Raw genomic sequence first — 6,836 nt, forward strand, 5'->3', positions numbered from 1 at the left:
CTGAAAAAATTATACCATTAATGTAAAAAATAAACTCTAAATTAACTAAGTTCATATCCAGAATCAAACCCAGGACTTCTGCACAGAAGTCCGACGTCTTTCTAGGCGAGCTAAAGTGCCAGTAATGTCCTTTGTATCTGTAACATTAACATCCTTGATGACAGCTGAAACAACGTTCAAAGAACGGTTCGGAGGGCTATGCCTGAGCGTGAACGCGCACGAAGCAGCCTGTTTGACCCGAGCAGCTCTCTTTTTCTGCGATTTTACAGAAAAACAGGCAATCACAGTAAAAATGCTAGGGCTCATTCTACAGGACCAGGGCATTGCAGGAGAATGTATTAAGAAGAAATTTATTATTTCTATACATGTTTTGGCTTTACACGTTTTGGCTGTCAAACTTCCATAATGCCCCATTTAAGGGCCCCTTTAATGCCCCTTTAAGGGCCCCTTTAAGGAAACAATGCCCTTTTAAGGAAACAATGCCCCTTTAAGGAAACAATGTCCAGGGACCGCTTCATTACAACTATGGCAAGCCTTCAATTTGTCAACAAGGACATCCGTGCTGAACGTGTACAAACCAACAGATTTGCAGCAATCTCAGACATTTGGTCATGCTTCACTAAAAACTGTGCAGCAAGTTTCAGCCGAGGACAACACATTACAATTAACAAACAGCTTTTTCCAACAAAGGTCCGTTGTCCATTTACACAGTACATCGCCAGCAAGCCAGACAAATGTGGTATTAAATTCTGGATGGCCACAGATTTAGAGACCAAGTGTGTCTGCGATGTATTCCCTTACTTAGGGAAAGATCCCAGTTCTCCCACAGGTCAGAGATTGTCAGAAAATGTTGTGCTGCTTCTCATAGAGCCATTTCTTGATGCGAGCAGGAATGTCACAACATACAACTTTTTTACCTCACTCTGACTGGAATACACTTCTTCAGCGTAACACCACACTTCTTGGTACAATTAATCAAATTGGACGTGAACTTCCACTTCCAGCAAAGGACATTACAGCACGAGAACAATTTTCCACATCTGTGTTCAAAAGTGACAGTGTCTCGTTGATGGTCTATGCTCCCAAAAAAGAAAACAGTGTGTGTTCTGAGCTTCATGCACCAACAAGTGGTGACCAGATATCATGGAAGAACCACACACAATAACTGACTACAACTATGAAGATATGTGAATATATGTGTGTGTGTGTGTGTGTGTGTGTGTGTGTGTGTGTGTGTGTGTGTGTGTGTGTGTGTGTGTGTGTGTGTGTCGTTAATGTAATATTTTTACAGCAGTGGTACTGTGTTTTCTGATGTACTGGACAGCTTTGTGTATAAATAAATCCCATTTACTTGTCTCTTTCCCTCTCTGTTTTTGTTTTTACAGTGTGGTGTTGATGTTTTGGACAATATGGCATGCACATACTCAGTACGCGCAGCAACATGCAGGTGGCCAGCAGCAGTATTTTATAACATGCTCCATCACTGGTGGCAGTGAATGCCTACGTATGTGATCAGCAAGGAATGCACAGTGTCCACAGAAACCAGAAGATTCTTTCTGCATCGTCTTACCAAGGAACCCCGACTCCAATTCATGCTAGAAAAGGCAATGCCGAAAGAGAAGGCTGCTGCTATATTGCAGATAGTCCATGAGAGACACCGAGACTTGGGCTACAGGTGATGGTTCGCGTAAACAAATGCAAACAACTGCAAATGCGAGAGCATGCCCGCTAATTGGTGTGCTTACACAACAAAGAAAGGGGGACAGTGGACAGGCCCAAGATGCTAATGAGTCACCAGAATAAATTTCTTCAGTTAAGCTAGTGTAAAATATTAATTTATTTGCTCAAATAAGCAGAAAGTGCAACTGAAATATATTATAAACAAAGTGCTGCTGCATTTAGCCCTACAAGATCAAACCCAGAACGAAGAATAATTTATGATTTTTGTCCATGTCGTGCCATTTTTGTGCTAAAACATCAAATATGCTCAGGGTCATCATCAAGTCAACAGATGCAAGTCGATTCAAGTCGTAAGTCATTGGTGTTCAAGTCCTAGTCAAGTAGTAAGTCTTTATAGATTTGATCAAGTCAAGTCAAGTCCGAAGTCATTAAAATAATGACTCGAGTCCAAGTCATGTGACTCGAGTCCACACCTCTGGTATTTTCTCTCCATTTAGGTTAGCATGACAAAAGTGAATGAACTAAATGCCTTTAATTCATCATAAATGTGCACACCACACTGCTTTTAACGCCGGAGTTGAAAATCAATAAATTTTGTGTGGAGAAATGATGAAAATAGAGATGTTTGGGTCAAATTTAGCAAAAAAGTACAATCTTACTCAACACTGCAAGATTGCTTGTACTTTTGTTGCCGTTTTTTTAAAACATAAACTGCTAAACTGTTAGAATTGTGCTTGAAATGGTGAATGGAACTGAAATGCTGCAACAACTACCAGATTTTAGCCAGCTGAAAAATGTATATACAATAAGGTTTTTTTTCTCAGTTTTCCATGATTGTTGGTCTTTGATGCAGTGTATGTGAGAACCTTCTCAGTCTACACTAGACAATGTTTAAAGAAATCCTGAAAACATCTATTGTACAACCCAGTATGTGAAGGATGATTGACCTGTTGTTCTAAACCCCTTCAGTTCTTTTGGCTTTGTGTTACATTTCCTTAATTCACTGTTGTTAATTTATGCTGCTCTAGTTGAATCTCGTTCTTTCGGTCATTACCCAAAGCTCATGACCATAGGTGAGGACTGGGACGTAGATCGACCGGTAAATCGAGAGCCTGGCTTTCTGGCTCAGCTCCCTCTTCACCACGACAGATCGGCTCAACGTCCGCATCACTGTAGACGCTGAACCAATCCGCCTGTCGATCTCCCGATCCCTTCTACCCTCACTCGTGAACAAGACCCCGAGATACTTAAACTCCTCCACTTGAGGTAGGACCTCTCCCCCGACCCGCAGTTCAGAGTACCTGAAAAAGAAAAAAATGGTTTCTCAGTGAGCCTGGTCTTTAATGTAGCTTCAAAGCATATGAATCACCTACAATTCCAGAAGCAGTGGTCAACTGTGAAGTGGATCATCTTTTTTCTAAGTCAATGGCAGAACACCTTTGCACACTATTCTAAAACCAAAGTGCGTTTTGGAAATGGACCCAACTATCAAGCGTTCATGGGCGTGTCCGTGGGAATTAAAGCAAATCCACTACTTTGGCTGGCAGAAAGGTATTTATGTGGGCAACGCTAACTACAGCCTCTGCTTTGCAACCAAGACCAAGGAGAAAGTAAGTCTTTATTTGAAAAGAGATTCATCTCTACATAGAAGGATGTTTAACACGTGCAAGAACAAATACGCTGTCAGCTCTCACTCTCACTATGAATAGACTGGACAGCTCCAGACCTTTTAAATGCTGTTTAAAATGTTGACAAGGAAAGAGCAGCAAAGGAAACGCTTGCACGGATGGTTGACTGAGCAGGTGTGTTGGGGGGAACAGATCCAGCATGTGATGTATGATTAAGAAGCTGGAGAAAGCCTGAGGAAATGGTGCCATTGAAGATAAATGTTGATGATAATTAAACTGATTTTAATTATTTATAACACCTAGGTATAGGATAATTGTAAAGGAGCATTATGTCTCTATATCTGGAGTAAAATAATGGAATAAAGTGTGAGTAGAAATCTTGTCAGAAGTGGATGGATTCAAACCTGTCACATAGTGCTCTGCAAAACCTCCTGTTCTATTTTAATAGCTGATTATTTGGAGTATTCCTTTTTTTTCCATTATTTCTTTAGAAGGAACACATAACTTCTCGGTCCTTACCGTGACATAATTCAGTTACGTCGACGCATGGCCCTTCTGCTGGCTGCTGCACTTTGGCTTTTTAAAGGACCTGATTTTTTTTTTGTGGCAAACCAAAAAAACGAGATATAAAAATACAATGATAACATTAACTGAAGTATTTAAAGATTTTGTAAGTGTGGATTACTAATATGAAAGCATTACTTGTCCTTCTGACACTTAGCACCGTACGAGGTGAATTCCTCATTTGAGAGCCACAGTATCACCAGAACTGCAGAGAAACAGAAAATAATGGTGAATTACGTGTCGTTACACTTGTAAATTGTCACTCTAAGCTTTTAAGAGAGAGCACAGTCCAGCTTACAGCGTAGTGCCTCACCTTCTGGCTCTGTTATCATTCTTTCATACTTTCAGTGTCACGTTTAAGTCATTGGGGGGGTCCATAAATAACATCGGGAGCTGCTGAGCTCTATTTTCAATTATTCTCTTCTTATTTCTGTGATCCAATTTTCTCCCCACTTGGAGCTAAGGAGCTTTTTGGTGAGACATAGTTTGCTGCAGCTTTACAAATCAAGCTATTCCACTGCTGTCCAATTCACCAGCAGACCCATAAATGGATCTGTGCAGCAACAAGGCTCCGCATGTTGAAACATGAGTGTGTCGTGCTCTTGTTGATGCAGTGGAAAGGCCCAACTGGCATTCTATTTTATTTTAAATAATAATTATAGCTTATGGTTAGCATTTATCTGCTTGCAGCATGCCTGTGATACAAGTTTGACGTCTGCCGTTTGTTGAGTCATTAGTTTGACTGAAATAGGTCATTAAAGCACCGCACCGACCTCACAAATCCCTACTGACATCAAGTCCAGAGGGGCTGGTTGGTGCACAAGTTGCCCTCACGCTGTAATTTCACTGCCACTCACGCATTAGCTTTACAAATCCTCGATCCACTGACGATTCACCTCTTTCTTTTCTCGAGGATTTTAGAGGCTAACACTAAGAACTGATGTCTGTATGGGACAACGGTGCTACTTTCAAAAATCTATTTCCTTCTCAGTGTGGGAAAACTCCTGCTGGAGCACCTTTTCATCATGTTTGAACATTTTTTTCATAGTACATGCAGCTAATTTCAATAAAACTGTAACACAGATGTTTGGTGAATGCTGTGGAAACAAGATGAAAGATCTGTTAAAAGGGGAAGAGAGGCATCCTGTTCCCTGCAAATCTGAACCCATCTCACTCATTTTAACACCGAGGCCCAGGAGCTGAACAATTCAACTGGACAACATTCTAAACATTCCCTGTAGGTCTCATGTTAAGTACTTTGAACCTCCTGCCTCTTCAGTGCTAACTAAGCTCTCATGGTAGCATTTTCTCACCATTATCCTGGTTTGTCCTCAGGGTGGGACTCCATTGACCAGGAGAGTCAGCCTTTGAGAGTTGTTCATCTCCATTGATGATGCCCTGTGAACGTGCTGGGGCCTGTGAACAGACAGTCTCCCAGCCCAGGAGGATGGGATGTCCTCTGGGGAAACAGAACCATGGAAGAGACAACTCAGTGTTAAAATGGGATTAAAAAAAAAGGACAAGAAGTCTTTGAGATATCACCGCACACACTGAACTGTGTATTCAGGAAGGTTTATGTGAAACTGCTTCTGCCATCACTTTCTATAGGTAATGTTTTTGGACTATAAAGCATATTTTTTAATGTTTTTGCATTTTAATGTTTCACTGCAGCAAATAAATTTCAGTATCGGCCAAATAAAATCTGAGAAAATGCAAAATGTTGGCAAAAATATCTCAAAAAGCAACACACACACAGTTGTAAAAATTTCAAAAAGAAAATAACTCTGAGCAATATCTTAGCACCACAGACCGCGTGGTTTGGGTTAAGGTCAGAGTTCACCTATAAAAATGGCATTGTGAGAAAGTCCCAAGACCAACATCTCTGCTGACCAACAAGAACTAAAAGGCTTGTCTCACTTGTGTGAAGACATTTCTTGATGATGACCAAAACCTTGGGGAGAATAGTCTGAGGAATGACGAGACAAGAGTGGAACAACTTGTAAGGTGTCGCAACAGTCAAACACGGTGGTGGTAGTGGGATGGTCTGGAACTGCTTTACTGTTTAAGGACTTTTGGTGATTTTCTGTCATTGAACCATGATTTTTGCTCTCCACCAGAAATGTTTGTCCGTTGGTCATGAACAGGTTGTTCATAGAGGAAATCGTTTCAGTTCAGATGCATTAAAACAATTATGCAAACAAGTGGGCCAAAAATCCTTCAAAGTGATTGGAGAGACTCATCATATCATCACAATTACTTCAGTTCATCTGTTGCTAATACTGTTGCAGCCTTCAGTTTGACTGGTTTACTTTTTCCAAGTCAGTTGTAGGATACAGCCTAATACCAGCTACCTTTAAAAGTACCACGTGTCCTTAAATCCTTGTTCATGACTAGTGATCAGACTTTCAAATTAAAAGTCCTTAGAAATGACAGCTGCATCTCTTTTATAATAAATGACCTGTACTTGTATAGCACCTTTAAGAGTCAAAGGACTCTAAAGTGCTTTCCACTACAGTGTATCATTCATCCATTCACACACACAGATTCACACCCTGGTGGGGGTGAACTACAATGTAGCCACAGCTGCCCTGGGACGCTGACAGGGACAAGACTGCCGAGCACAGGCACCACCAGTTCCTCCAGCCACCACCAGAAGGCAAGTTGGTGCCCAAGGACACAACTCTGATTACTGGGCGACCCTCTTTCCCCACTGAGCTACTGCTGCTCCTTATATATTCATGTCTCTGTGCTTCAATGCCTTTTTATCAATTCCAGCCTCATCTTGTTTCCAAATATGTTTTAATTTAAGCGTGATGTGCTGGATTTCCGGATAAAAGGATTCCACCTAGCTTTTGTAAACTGATATGATCACCATGTGTGTTAATCAAAACCTGGGACTTACTGCAGGAAAGTGAGAATGAAAGCAAATGTTTTAATTGGAGCACATCAGAGGGGTTTGATATG

The sequence above is a fragment of the Nothobranchius furzeri genome, chromosome 4 (genome assembly GCF_043380555.1).
Source record: "Nothobranchius furzeri strain GRZ-AD chromosome 4, NfurGRZ-RIMD1, whole genome shotgun sequence".
In the NCBI taxonomy this organism is placed as follows: Eukaryota; Metazoa; Chordata; class Actinopteri; order Cyprinodontiformes; family Nothobranchiidae; genus Nothobranchius; species Nothobranchius furzeri.